The sequence below is a fragment of the Vombatus ursinus genome, unplaced genomic scaffold, assembly GCF_900497805.2.
Source record: "Vombatus ursinus unplaced genomic scaffold, bare-nosed wombat genome assembly UNPS02014807.1, whole genome shotgun sequence".
In the NCBI taxonomy this organism is placed as follows: Eukaryota; Metazoa; Chordata; class Mammalia; order Diprotodontia; family Vombatidae; genus Vombatus; species Vombatus ursinus.
Genome location: NW_020954585.1, coordinates 4,081,239 through 4,097,530, shown reverse-complemented (window position 1 = coordinate 4,097,530; position 16,292 = coordinate 4,081,239).

Sequence of the window (16,292 nt, the reverse complement as noted above, 5' to 3'; positions counted from 1 at the left end):
ATAAATAGAATTCACCCATTACTTCCTAAAGGAGATTCTAGGTCTCTTCAAGGAGCCAGAAAGATACAATTCAAGTATTGTGAAGCCAGAGTCAGGATCACACAAGATTTGATGACTTCTACATTAAAGGAATAGAGGGTTTGGAATGACATTCCGTAAGGCAAGGAAGCTAGGATTACAACAAAGAACAACATACTCAGCAAAACTGAGTATAATCATTCAAGAAAAAAAAATGAGTATTTAATGAAATAGAGCAATTTCAAGCATTCCTCATGAAAAGAATAGAGTTGAATATAAAAATCTGTCATTCAAGCACAAGACTCAAGAGAAGCATAAAAAAGGTAAACAGGCAAGAGAAATCCTAAGAGACTTAATATGTTTAAACTGCTTTGTTTCATATATGGGAAGATGATACACTTAATTCTTAAGAACTTTAGCATTATTAGAGCAGTTAAAAGGAGAATATGTAGACTGAGGACATGGGTCTGAGTTGACTAGGATGGGATGATTTAAAAAAAATTAAGGAGTGGGAGGGATGCACTGGGAGAAGGAAAAAGGGAGCAGAAGAATGGGAAAAAATTTTCTCACACAAAAGAGGTATGCAAGGAAGAGTTTTTACAGTGGAGAGGGAAATGGGAAGGGTGGTGAACAATGTTTGAATGTCAGTCTCATTGGAATTTGTTCAAAAAGGGAATAACATACAGAGTCAGTTGGATATATCTGTTTTAGCAACAGGGAAGTAGGAGGGGAAAGGGATAAGACAAGAGGGTGGTGGTGATAAAAGGGAAGGTAGATTAAGGGAGGTAGTACTCAGAAGCAAAACAGACTTTTGAGGAGGGCCAGGATAAAAATAGTGAGAAAAGGCTAAACAGAAGAAAATAGGATGGAAGGAAATACACAGTAATCATTACTTTGAATGAGAATGAGATGAACTTATCCACAAAACAGGAAACTGATAGCACACTGGATTAGAAACAAGAACTCAACAATATGCTATTTACAAGAAAGACACTTAAAATAGAAACACACAGAGCAAAAATAAGGATAAGGGACTAGAGCAGAATCTTTTATGCTTTAACTGAGGTTAAAAAGGCAGGCATAGCAGTTGTGATCTCAGACAAAGCAAAAGTTAAAAAAGACCTAATTAGAAGAGTTAGATAGGGAAACTACCATAGACAATGACTTGATATCAATACTAAACATATATGCACAAATGACACAGCATCCAAATTCTTAAAGGAAAAGTTAAATGAGTTACAGTAGGAAATAGACAATAAAACTGTACTAGCAGGTGGCCTCAACTTTCCCCTATCAGAATTGTAGAAATCTAACAATAAAATAAATAAGAAGGAAGTTAAGGAAATGAATAGAATTACTGAAAGTTAGATATGATAGATTTATATAGAAAGGAATAGAAAGGAGTATACCTTTATCTCATCTGTACTTGGCACCTTCACAAAAATTTACCATGGATTAGGCCATAAAAACCTCACACACAAATGCAGAAAAGCAGGAATATTAAATGCATCCTTTTCACACTATAACATAATAATAATTATATTCAATAAAGAAACATGAAAACATAGAATAAAATTAATTGGAAACTATACAATCTTACCCTAAAGAAGGAATGAGTCAAAGAATAAATCATAGAGACAATCAATAATTTCATTAAAGAGAATGACAAGAATGAGACAAACTACTAAAATTCATAGGATGCAGCCAAAGTAGTTCTTACTGGAAAATTTATATCTCTAAATGCTTACATAAATGAAGAGTAGATCAATGAATTGGACATGCAATTAAAAAAAAAAAACTAAAAAGGGCAGGCCAGACGAAGCAACTGAGCTGAACTCTATTAACATTCCCCTTCAAGGGGCATCTAGGTGGCACAGTGGATAAGGCACTGGCCCTGCAGTCAGGAGGACCTGAGTTCAAATCCAGCCCCAGATACATAACACTTACTAGATGTGTGACTCTGGGCAAGTCACTTAACCCCAATTGCCTCACACATACACAAAAAAATCCCCTCCAAACAACTTTAAAATAACACTTCAAATACAATTTTGAATCAGCAAAGACAACAAAAGGTCAGGATAAGACTTTTTCTGGCCTAAGAAAACTTAGGAGGATTGCAGGACAAGTCTGTAACATTGGGGTGGAGGCTGGTCCAAATTATACATATAGATGCAGCAATAGCAGCTTCAGTCAGAGCTTTGGAAGATCTCAGTCCAGAGAAAATAAGAGGGTCAGACAGTTGGTCAGAAAGAGATTACAGGGAACCCTTTACTGGAACTGGGAGCAGTTGGCACTATTTGGAACCTCTATTGCCAATACACAGTTCTGGGTTACAGTTCCATGGCAGAGAGGAACTCTAGGGTTGGTCACAAGAGAGCAGGAGACCAGTTCATAGTTCCAGGGTCAAGAAGAGTGCTAATGCTTAAAGCATGAGGGGAGCAGAAGACCTGATCAGAGTTCCAAGGCCAAAAGGAGTACTAGTGCTTGTGGCTAAACCAGGGGCACTTTCTGGATAAAAACCAGAAAAAAACCAGGAGAGTAGTACCCATACTTCTCCCAGGATCATAACACTTTGAAAGCACCAAAAACTTTCTGATCATCAGGACAACCTCTGAAAACAGCAATATGAAAAAGACTAAAGCTTGGAACAATCTCACCAACACCCAGGTGAGCAGAGCTCGATTTAACATAAAGTTCAAAAGTAAAGAAATAGGCTGGAAAAAATGAGCAAAACAACAACAGGAAAATAACTTGTCCATAAAATGCTACAAAGGTGACAGAAAAGACCAAGACATAAACTCAGAAGAAGATAATAGTATGAAAATAGCTACAAAAAAAGCCTCAAAGAAAAATGCTAGTTGTACCCAAGTCAAACACATGAATTATTGTGAGAGTTTAAAAAGAGAGAAAGATGAATGGAAGAGAAAAAAAATTCAGAAAAAAATGAGAATGATGCAAGACAAGTAGGAAAAGAGAATTAAAAGCTTGATAAGAGAGCCATAAAAAATATTTAAGATAATTAAAAAAATAAAATTTGTCTAATGATAAAAGAGGCACAGAAATTCACTGAAAAAAAAAGAAAACTCCATAAAAAGCAGACTAGGCCAATGGAAAAAGAGACACAGAGGCTCACTGAAGAAAATAATTCCTTAAAAATTAAAATTGGGCAAGTAGAAGTTAATGACTCCATGAGACATCAAGAAACAACAAAAACAAGTCAAAAGGATGGGGAAAAAAGAGAAGAAAATGTGAAATTCCTCACTGGAAAAATAATTTACCTGAAAAATAGATTGAGGAGAGATACTTTAAGAATTCTTGGACTGTCTGAAAGCCATGATAAGAGAAAGAGCCTAAACATCATATTTCAATAAAATATAAAAGAAAACTGCCCCATTGTCTTAAATCCAGAGGGTAAAGTAGAAAGTGAAAGAATCCACCAATCACCTCTTGAAAGAGATCTCAAAATGAAAATTCCCAGGGATATTACACCCAAATTCCAGAAATCCTAGGTCAAAGAGGAAGTATTTAAAGTAGTTAGAGAGAAACAATTCAAATATTGTAGAACCACAAGATTAAGTAGCTTTCATGTTAATGGAGTGGAGGGACCAGAATGTGATATTCTGGAGGACAAAGTAGCTAGAATTATACTCATGAATAACCTATCTAGTAATACTGAGTATAATCCTTCTAGGGAAAATGGATATTAAAGGAAATGGAGGATTTTCAAGCATTCATGTTGAAAAGACTAGAGTCGCATGGGTAGGCCAAGCTAATATAATAAAAATGACAATTCTACTTAAGCTAATTTACTTATTCAGTGCCATACTGACCAAACTACTTAAAATTATTTTATAGAACTAGAAAAAATAATAACAAGATTCATTTGGAAGAACAAAAGTTCCAGAATATCAAGGGAACTAATGAAAAGGAATACAGGGGAAGATGGCCTAACCATTCCATATCTTAAATTGTATTATAAAGTAGCAATCATCAAAAGTACCTGTTACTGGCTAAGAAATAGAGTGGTAGATCAGTGGAATAGTTTAGGTATGCAAGACACAACAGTCAATTACTATAGTAATCTACTATTTGATAAACCCAAGGACCTCAGCTTCTGGGATAAGAACTCACTCGTTGACAAAAACTGCTGGGAAAACTGGAAAAGAGAATGGCAGAAACTAGGCATAGACCAAAATCTCACACCATATGCCAAAATAAAGTCCAAAAGGGTTCATGATTTAGATACAAAGGCTGATAATATAAGCAAACTGGGAGAGCAAGGAATAGTTTACCTGTCAGATTTATGGAGAACAGAAGAATTCATGACCAAGCAGGAGACAGAGAACATTATGAAATGCAAAATGGATAATTTTGATTACAGTAAATTGAAAAGTTTTTGCAGAAACAACGCCAATGAAACCAAGATTAGAAGGAAAGTAGAAAACTGGGAAAGAATTTTTACAACCAGTGTCTCTGATAAAGGCCTCATTTCTAAAATATATAGAGAATTAAGTCAAATTTATAAGAATTCAAATCATTCTCCAATTGATCAATGGTCAAAGGATATGAGCAGGCAGTTTTCAGATAAAGAAATTAAAGCCATCTATAGTCATATGAAAAAATGCTCTAAATCACTATTGATTAGAGAAATGCAAATCAAAACAACTCTGAGGTATCACATCACACCTATCAGATTGGCCAACATGACAAAACAACAAAATGATAAATGTTGGAGAAGATGTGGGAAAATTGGAACACTAATGCATTGTTTATGGAGTTGTAAAATGATCCAACCATTTTGGAGAGCAATTTGGAACTATGCCCAAAGGGCTATAAAAATGTGCATACCCTTTAACTGAGCAATAGCCCTTCTAGGGCTGTATCCCAAAGAGATCATACAAATGGGGAAAGGACCCACATGTACAAAAATATTTATAGCAGCTCTTTGTGTGGTGGCAAAGAATTGGAAATTGAGAGGGTGCGTCACTTTTATTGGAAATGGTTCAAAGATATAATAATATATAGACATACTCAGGTGTCTATAGAAATCTAATTTATCCAATAGCGAAAGAGGAGGGAAAGAGGATAAAGAGAAAGAGGGGAAAGAATGATAAAAGGGAGAGCAGATTAAGGGAGGCAGTGGTTAAAAGCAAAATACTTTTGAAAAGGGAAAGGATAAAAGAAGAGAAAGAAGGATAAACAGAAGAAAATAGCGCAAGGGAAATACAAAGTAAGCATAACCGTGAATGTAAATGGAACGAGCTCACTCATAAAACAGAGGTGGACAGCAGGTGGATTAGAAACTAGAAACCAACAATATGTTGTTTACAAGAGACACATTTTAAACCAGAGGTTCCTAAACTTATTTGGCCCCTTTTAAAAAAATTACTTGGTGCTCCCCTGGAATCTATTTTTTAACCTTTCTCTCTCCTTCCTATTTCTCTTCCTGCCTCTCCTTGCTCTTTTGATCTCTCCCTCTGCCCCCTCCATTTCTGTTTCTATCTATTTCTATCTTTCTTCCTTCCTCTCCTCTTTCCTCTCCTTTCTCTCTCTCTTACTCTCCCTCTATGTGTCTCTCTCCCTACTTCCCTCCATGTCTTTTGCTGTCTCTTTATCTCTGACTCTGTCTCTTTGCCTCTTTCCTATTTATTCATAAGTGTAGGAAACTCCAGGTGAGGAAAATCCCCATACCAAAGCAACTGTTCTACAGTGTATAATCTTAGAGAGTTGCCTGGAGCATTTAGTGAGTAAGTGATTTACTCTAGTTGACACAGACAGTATAGATCAGACGTGGAACTTAAACCCATGAGTTGGAGTCAGAATAGAGACCAGAGAGAAGTAGAGATCAATGCAAAAACCCAAGTGACCCTGAGAATGACCAGAGCAAGGCCACCTAAAAGTAGAGTAAGGGATGGAGCCTGTTTTTGGCACAAATCTCGAATCAGGAAGTAAAAGATGGACAGACAAGTAAATTAAATAAAAAATGAAACAGGTTCAAAAATTATAGTAGATTTAGAGATCTTCCAAAAAATCATTCCATAACAACTGTAGAAACTCAAAGAAAAAAAAATTAATTTTCCACAAGGACTACCATTTAGGTATTTAACATAATAAAAAAATACATTTTAAGGGAGAGGAGAAACAAGTGTCCCTTTAGAACCTCAGAATACTTTCTAAGGGTATTGAGGTAATTAAATAAGAAAAACTGAAATTCTGATAGGTGAGGAAGATTGGTTCAATTCTGAGGGGTTAAAGAGGGGAACATGAAGGGAGGGTAAAAAGAAGAATACACTAGTGGAGAGAAGAGAAAGAAAAACATGATTCTTGTTATTTCTCATAATTGGGATGTGTGAAAAGAAGAGTACCTAAAAAATCAGAGAAATGGGTAGGAGGAGAGGTCCTCTGACAAACATCACTCTTATCTCACATGGATAATGCAAGATTGAATACACACACTGTTTGCTGTAGAAATAGATCACTCTGAATAGGGAAAAAATGGGGATCAAGAGGGGTAAGAGTGAGGATAATCACCCAGAGGAAATAATCACAAGCAAAATGAATTTCCAGATGTGAAGTTAAAAGTTAAGGAAAAAGAAAAGCAAAGAACTAGAATCTAAGGGGGGTTCCTGAGAACTCTTCTCAGAAAATTGAAGAATGAATGAACAAATTGTGGAATATGAATGGAATAGAATATTACTGTGCCATAAGAAATGATGGAAGACATTCATAGAGTCTTGCTTAGTATGAATTGATGCAGGGTGAATTGAAAAGAACCAGGAGAGAAATTCATACAAGGACAGCACTGTTATAAAGAAAAACAGCTTTGAAAAAAATTAAGAACTTTGATTGAGTAATCAAGCATATCTTCAGGGAACCTATGAGGAAGCATGTTATCTGCCTCCTGACAAAGGGGTGATGGACACAAGGTGAGAAAAGAAACAAACATTTTTGGATATGAATACTCTGTGGGTTTGTTTTTGATTGGTTATAATTATTTGTTAAAATAGTTCATTTTTTCTTTCTTCCTCTTATTACTAATTGAGGAAAGGAGGTGGAATAGAGAAGGAGAGGTTAGAAATAGTGATGCCAAAAAGCAAGGAAAGGTCACTGAATTATTTTTTTTTAAATACATAGAAGAGAACTGGATGAAGTCCAGAAGTAAACACAGATACACAGATAAACAGGACAGTTTTGAAAGTAACATGTAGAATATATGTGCATATATACACATATGTATATATGTATGTGTATATCTGTAGAATACACACATACAAGCATTATGAAATGAGATTTCATTTTTCTTTTTTGTATTCTGTTGTGTTTATGGATTTCTGTGTGTATGATATGTGTGTGTTTAAGTTCAGAATGAGAGACAGAGAGAAGCAAAACAAGAAACTCAAAACAAGGTGAGGACATATATTTCCAGAATTCTTCTCTCCCCACTCCCTTCCTCTCAAAAACTTCTCCTGCCATAATGCCCTTTTCCCTCTCCATCTCCTGTAGCCTGTCACCGTTACCATTCAACTCATCCTTACATGTATGCCTCTTTTTCAGAAACAACACACTTTATTTTACCCAGTTTCTTAACACCAAAACAAATTGACAAACATAAAATTTTACTTCAAAACAAAATAACCCATCATACTATCTTTTTGCCTTCTGGATTAAAAAAAAATGTGCTTCATCATAAGTAGGTATTGATCATTCAAGGTATTTTTAATTTTGGGATCTTCTAGTGTTTAAATAAGGAAGATAGAGAGTGGGGTGGGATAAGGAATCAAATATCCCAGTGCTATTAAGGAAACTGAGGATTTGGAATAGCTCCTTGAAGTGATGAAATAAAGCACCACAGTTGACAAAAAGAAAATTCCAAGACCACCTATTTCTTCAGAGGCAAAATGACAAAGTAATTGAAATGGTTATCCAGAAAATAGAATACAGACAATTGAAAACCAATCAAGCATAATGCATGACTTTCCCTTTTTTTTGCTTTAGTGGCAGTTTGGAGCTTGAATTGCTTGTGGGAAATTCCTCAACTGTCCACTCCAGTTAACCCCTGGCACCATAATCTAAGAATCCATCAATAATTAGAAGCAAAATGACATTAGGATTCAGGCTCCCTATATAATTAAACTACCTAGCCACATGATAATTCATAGAGCTACAGAATATTTGAGCTGAAAGGTGGCTTAGAGACCAGTACCCTCACTTTATAGATAAAGAAACAGAAATCCAGAGAAATGAAATGAATTTCCCAAGGTCACACATAGCAAGGCACATTTTTGAAGTACAGATGCAACCCTCATTGAAAATGCTTCATCTTTTCTTTTTTTTCTGCTTCTGAGAGCTAAGATGGCAGAGTAAGAAATAAGTTGTTCTCACCCTCCCTTATAGACCTCTGAAAGCTCAGAAAATATCAACCCAGGAAAAACCCTGGAACAGCTGAACCAGCAGAAAGACAAGGTGTGGCAATCTTGCAGCCCAAGAAGTTTGGGGGATTAACGGGAAAGGCTCCTTTTGCTTTAGGGGAGGAGAAGCAGTACAGGACTGGAGACATCCCAGGAAACCAGTGGCGAGCCCCACATCAGCATACTAGGGGGAGATCCTGAGACCCAGGGTGGTGGAACAGGCCAGTGCCAACATCAGGACCCCCACCCCCACCCCCAAGTGCCTCAGTACAAGCAAGGGAAATGGTAAACACCAGGTCAGAAAACCACCCTGTTCTTGTTTTGTTTTATTGCTTCATTCTCATGGTTCTTCCTATCAGATTTAATTCTTCTTTACATCATGACTAATGTGGGAATATGCTTAATATGAATATATAAGTAGAGTTTATATAAGACTGCATGTCATTTTGGGGAGGGGAGAGGAGAAGGAAAGGGAGAAAATTTAAAACTCAAAATTTTATGGAAGTGAATGTTGCAAACTAAAAATATATTAATTATTTTTTAAAAAAAGAATACACACACACACACACACACACACACACAAAGAAAATGCTGTATCTTTTCACTTTAGCAATTTAGTCCCTGAACAATACTTTTTCAGAAGGTAGAGAAGTGATTTAAAAAATAAAAGTTTACTAGTTTAAAATTTTCAATGTTTGGGGAAAATTGTAGAGTCATTTATTCTCACTGAGAATGACAAGATCCAGCTATCTGGGGTGACTTAGACATAAACCTCCCTATCTCCAGGAAAATCAATTGGATGACTTCTTGAGTTTTTTTTTTTCAGTCCTGGGAAACTGGTTTAATGAATATACTTTATCTCATCATCATCATTATTATTATTTTTTGCTGAGGTTACCCAATAATTAGTGGCTAACTCAATATTCAACAGTTCGATTATGCTCCTACTAAGTGCCTAGTAGTATCCAGCCAAGTGATTCAGTGTTGTTGTTGCTGTTCATCCTTCATTCTTAAAGAGGACCAATGACATCAGCAGGGTGATGTCTTGACTTACAAGTAAATTGGATTACAGTGAGGCAGAGCGGTGCAAAGTCATCAGCCTCACTCCTTGGGGGACTGGGCAGGCAAGCTGCAGATCAGGAATAGCCTTGTATAAGGGGTTGTACTTGAACTGAGTTTGGGGAGGTGGAGGTGGAGGTAAGGAGGGAATACATTAGAGTCATGTTATGTTTGGGGGAAAAGCACAAGTATGGGAATGGAATGCCATGAGTGAGGGTTACCATGTTGGTTAGGTTGGCTGGACTATATAGTGCATGTGTAATAAGTTAGGAAAAAAAGGTTGAAGCCAGATGTTGTGTTTAAATAAAATAGTCTACATTTGATTTTTTTAAAAAGATATTATCTGTATTTTATTGTATTTTTATTTATTTTGTTAAACATTTCCCAATTACATTTTAATCTGGTTGGAACATGCTTAAGAGTTTTTTTAAATGAATTTATTTTGATTTATCAACAATCATTTCCATAAGCTTTTGAGTTTTAAATTTTTCTCCCCTTCCCTCCCCACCTCCCTACCCAAGATGGCATGCAATCTGATATAGGTTATACATATACATTCCTATTAAACATATTTTCACATTACTGATGTTGTAAGGAAGAATTAGAACCAACAGGAGGAACCACAAGAAAGAGAAAACAAAACAGAACAGAGGAAAAACTAGCAAATAGTATGCTTCCATCTGCATTCAAACTCCATGGTTCTTTCTTTAGATGTGGATAGCATTTTCCATCATGAGACCTTTGGAGATGTTTTATATCCTTGCATTGCTGAGAAGGGCTAAGTCTATCAACGTTAGTGATCACACAATGTGGCTGTTACTGTATACAACATTCTGCTGGTTCTGCTCACTTCACTCAGCATCAGTCCTTACAAGTCTTTCCAGGTTTTGCTGAAGTCCTCCTGCTCATCATTTCTTATAGCACAATAGTATTCTATTACATTCATATACCACAACTTGTTCAGCCATTCCCTTATTGATGGGCATCCTCTGAATTTCCAAATCTTTGCCACCACAAAAGGAGCTGCTATAAATATTTTTGTACATGTGGGTCCTTTTGTATGATCTCTTTGGGATACAGCCCTAGAAGTGCTATTGCTCGGTTAAAGGGTATGCACATTTTTATAGCCCTTTGGGCATAGTTCCAAATTGCTCTCCAAAATGGTTGGATCATTTTACAACTCCATAAACAACGCATTAGTGTTCCAATTTTCTCACATCTTCTCCGACATTTATCATTTTGTTGTTTTGTCATGTTGGCCAACCTGATAGGTGTGATGTGGTACCTCAGAGTTGTTTTGATTTGCATTTCTCTAGTCAATAGTGATTTAGAGCATTTTTTCATATGACTATAGATGGCTTTAATTTCTTTATCTGAGAACTGCCTGCTCATATCCTTTGACCATTGATCAATTGGGAAATGACTTGTATTCTTATAAATTTGACTTAATTCTCTTTATATTTTAGAAATGAGGCCCTTATCAGAGACACTGGTTGTAAAAATTCTTTCCCAGTTTTCTACTTTCCTTCTAATCTTGGTTTCATTGGCTTTGTTTCTGCAAAAACTTTTCAATTTACTGTAATCAAAATTATCCATTTTGCATTTCATAATGTTCTCTTTTTCTGGTTTGGTCATGAATTCTTCTGTTCTCCATAAATCTGACAGGTAAACTATTCCTTGCTCTCCCAGTTTGCTTATATTATCAGCCTTTGTATCTAAATCATGAACCCTTTTGGACTTTATTTTGGCATATGGTGTGAGATTTTGGTCCATGCCTAGTTTCTGCCATACCTTTTCCAGTTTTCCCGGCAGTTTTTGTTGAAGAGTGAGTTCTTATCCCAGAAGCTGAGGTCTTTGGGTTTATCAAATAGTAATTGACTGCTGTGTCTTGCATACCTAAACTATTCCACTGATCTACCACTCTATTTCTTAGCCAGTACCAGGTAGTTTTGATGATTGCTACTTTATAATACAATTTAAGATTTGGAATGGTTAGGTCATCTTCCCCTGCATTTCTTTTCACTAGTTCCCTTGATATTCTGGATCTTTTGTTCTTCCAAATGAATCTTGTTATTATTTTTTCTAGCTCTACAAAATAATTTTTAGGTAGTTTGGTTAGTATGGCACTGAATAAGTAAATTAGCTTAGGTAGAATTGTCATTTTTATTGTATTAGCTTGGCCTACCCCTGAGCAACTGATGTTTTTCCAATTATTTAGATCTGATTTTATTTGTGTGAAAAGTGTGTTGTAATTGTGTTCACATAGTTCCTGGGTTTGTTTTGGCAGGTAGACTTCGACATATTTTATAGTGTCTACAGTAATTTTAAATGGAATTTCTCTTTCTATCTCTTGCTGTTGGGTTTTGTTAGTAATATATAGAAATGCTGATGATTTATGTGGTTTATTTTATAGCCTGTAACTTTGCTAAAGTTGTATATTATTTCAAGTAGTTTTTTACTTGATTCTCTAGGTGTCTGTAAGTGTATTATCATATCATTTGCAAAGAGTGATACCTTTGTTTCTTCTTTACCTATTCTAATACCTTCAATTTATTTTTCTTCTCTTACTGTTAAAGCTAATGTTTCTAGTATGATATTGAACAACAGTGGTGATAATGTACATCCTTGTTTCACCCTTGATCTTATTGGAAATGCTTATAGCTTGTCCTCGTTACATATGATGTTTGCTGAAGTAAAACCTTCAGGTAGATGCCACTTATTATTTTAAGGAAGACTCCATTTTTTCCTATGCTCTCTAGTGTTTTTAATAGGAATGGGTGCTGTATTTTGTCAAAGGCTTTTTCTGCATCTATTGAGATGATCATGTGATTTCTGTTAGCTTTGTTGTTGATATGATCAAGTATGCTGATAGTTTTCCTAATATTGAATGAGCCCTGTATTCCTGGTATAAATCCTATCTAGTCATAGTGTATTATTCTTGTGATAAGTCGCTGCATTTGATTTTAGAAGTAATAGGGAGCCAATACAGTTTCTTGAACAGGAGGGAAAAATGGTCAGACATAAGCTTTACATCAATTGAGCAACATTGCAGATTATGAATTAGAGATGGGGTAGGCAAGCTAAGGCCCTCAGGCCAGATTCTGCCTGAAGCCCTGTTTTGTAGAATGATTTTTAGCATTTATAATTTACTATTTAAAACTTACATTTTCCATTTACATGAAGGTTTTTAGCTCACAGGCTATCAAAGACAGGCATCTGACAGGATTAGGGCCACAGGCTGTTGTTTGCCCATTCTTGGATTAGAGAGTAGAAAGGCTGAAGGTGGTCAGTTAGGAGAGTCTTGCAAAAATACAGCTGAGAGTGCTTAAGCTAAGGGATTGCAGTGAAAAGTGAAATGTACAAATAAAGGTTCAATTTCTCAGATGAAGCTCCCTGTAATCCCTTTTCTCCCCTTTATTTGTTTATTTTTTTTAGCATAGCATTTTCAAGACTACCTATTCTTTCCTTTTGTGAAGCCAGAGCCTCAGTCAAATCCCTATACAACCTCATGGTTGAATGAAGACCAATCTACTGGCAATGTAACTTGTTGGTCCTATTTTCATCTTTAGCAAGTTTTAATAACTTTAGAAAGTCATTTCAGAAAAGTCATGTAGTCAAATCCATTATTCCTTCTTGTTTTCAAAACTGGCATATCTTGTTTTCAAACTGGCAGTTTCAAGGCAACAGCATGGTGTCTGTCAGTTTGAGCCTTGTAGTTTTTTCATGTTTTTTTTCCTTTCTCAGAAGTGAGGAAAAGCATTTATACCCTCCTCAGTGTACAATAAAATCAACACTATCTCCAGTAAGTTCATATTTGATGTGTTGTAAAATGCAGTGAAATAAACATGCCCCAATAAACATACTTTCCTAGCAACAAGAACATAAAATCCAAGACTGACATGATTTCATCATGTTCTTCAGAGGATGGTTTTGCTTCAACAGACTGAGATGGGTGTAATAGGAGACACTGCCCCAGCAAAGAACATTTCTTTCTTCAAAGTGCTGTTTTACCCATGAGCAGGACATGTAGGGGCCTGTATAGCTGGATTTGAGGGTCACCAAAGAGGAGCAGTCCTCTCCCACAAACTACTTCCTCCACTGCTATCTGTTGTGTGTTAATTGACACCTTTACCCATTGGGTCTTCTTTTAAAGTGAGCCTACCCTCTCAGGAAGACTGTTTTGAATCCTCAGTTTTCTTACAAAGAATGAGTTTTTATCAGGTTCTTTTTTTCCATAATAGAGGAAAACAAGGCAATATGAGGGACCTAGATATCTAGTTGGAAGAAGGGAAAAGGAGATTCAGGCCCCTTTTTCCCACCTTTTTCCTCCCTCCCACACCAAAAGCAAATGTTTAAGGTTTTCAAATTTTGTTGAAGGTCAGCCTTGATTCTTGTTGGGGTGAGGGATAACCTTATTTCATTTCATTCAATTTCATAAACATCATTAAGTAACTGATTCATGCTAGGCTTTTAAGATGTAAAGATAAATAAGCACAATGCAAGTAGTTGAATGAAGGGGCAAAGAGGCATCTGGACAAAGTAATCTTGGAAAATTTGATGATGGAGATAATTTTTTTCAGGTAGGGATAGAGATGGAGAATAACTCATCAAGGAAGCAGCAACTGAGTTGAATTTTGAAGGAAGATGAAAAATATGAGAGGCAGAGATGAGGAAGGAAGGCATTCTAGGTTGTGAAGGTGGGAACTGGGGATGACTACTGAACAGCTCTACTGAACAGCTCTAATAGTTTGGCTATAATTATGAGTTCATATAGGCAGCAAAATGGTGCAGTGAATAGAGCACTGGGCTTAGAATCAGGAAGACTCATTGTCATAGGTTCAAATCCACACTTACTGGCTGTATGACACTGGGCAAGTCACGTAAACCTGTTTGTCTCAGTTTCCTCATCTGTAAAATGAGCTGGAAAAATAACAGGCAAACTACTCTAGTATCTCTGCCAAGAAAACCCCAAAAGGGGTCACAAAGAATTGGAGATGGCTGAAAAATGACTCAACATCAAGAGTTCATGAAAGGAAGTGAAGTGAAATAATGCTTAGAAGGGTAGTAAGTTGTAAATTCTCTACTTTGATTCTTCCATGCAAGGTTGGTGTGCCCTGTTCTCTCTAATGCAACCAGGGGAACACTTGAAGACCTCATAAGGTTACCTACTCAAAGAAGGAAACACAAATCAGAAAAGACCTGCATACAAGTCTACCCTCCACTTGGGGCTAATAACATTGAATGGGAATTATGAGCACCATACCTCCAAACTCTGCCAAACAAATGTAAAGAAAAAAAAAAAGGGGAAAAAAGCACCCAATGGAGCTGCAGCCAAAAGGGAAAGCATGGGAAGCAGTCTCTTCTTTTATTAGATGCAGCACCCAATCTTTTTAAAGTAATATTTTATTTTCCCTCAAGCACATGTAAAAATAATTTTTAACATTTGTTTTTTTTCAAAGTTTTGAGCTCCAAATTCTAACATTTCTTCCCTTTCTTTGCCCTTCCCTGGGACAGCAAGCAATCTGATATGTATTATATATGTGCAAACATGAAAACATTTCCATATTACTCATTTTGTGCAAGAAGACGAGAGAGAGAGAGAGAGAGAAGAGAGGGAGAGAGAGAGAGAGAGAGAGAGAGAGAGAGAGAGAGAGAGAGACAGAAGGAAGGAAAGAAAGAGAAAGGAAGAAACAAAGAAATAAAGTGAAAAATAGCATGTTTCAGTCTGTATTCAAACAATACCAGTTCTTTCTTTGTAGGCAGACACCATACCTCATCATTAGTCTTTTGGGATTGTCTTGGATCTTTGCATTGCTGAGAATAGCCAAGTCATTCACAGTTCTTCATTGTACAATATTGATGTTACTATATACAATCTTCTCTTGGTTCTGCTCACTGTACTTTGCATCAGTTCATGTACATCTTTCCAAGTTTTTCTGAAATTGTCCTGCTTGACATCTCTTATAGCACAATAATATTCCATTACAATCATATACCACAATTTGTTCAGCCATTCCTCAATTGATCAGCATCCCCTCAATTTCCAAATCTTGGTCACCATAAAAAGCTGCTATAAATGTTTTTGTACAAATAGGTTCTTTTCTTTTTAAAAAATCTCTTTGGGATACAGACCTAGCAGCAGTATTGCTGGATCAGTTTTATAACCCTTTGAGCATAGTTCCAAATTGGTTTCCAGAATGGTTGGATCAGTTCATAACTCCACCAACAAGAACCTTCTTGATGTCACTGGCAACAAGGTCATTCAGGAGATCATTCAGAGTTTACCACTTTATTCTAAAATGCTAAGTCCTTTTAGTTCTGAGCTACCACAAGGCCAGAAGCAGTTAAAAAGTTTGTATCCCCAAAAAGCTTGAGCAATGAGTAATCATGTGAGTCCCTAGAAGTATCCAGGGACCTCTATGCACATTTTCCAAGGGATGGCCCCTATAGTCCCATTCAGCCTCCTCTAGACAAGGTAAGTTGAAATTAATCTATAAGAATCCTAAGTGGCAGACTAGGTTTACTTTATATCTTAGAGGAAATGGAGAGCCACTAAAGCCATGGAGTGACAATATAAGAAAGTGATTATTTTGGTCTGCACTACAAGGTCTCAATTCCAGACATTTAGATGAAAATTTCCACCCCTGCTCATTTGATGAAATTTGGGAAAAGGGTTGATTAAAATGCAAATAGAGCACCTCCAACACTGTTCACTGATTAAATGGAAGACTGGTTACTTAGCACTCATTGAAGTCAAATGTAATCAAGATCGAATTGATTTTATATTCAATTCATGTAAACACTGCT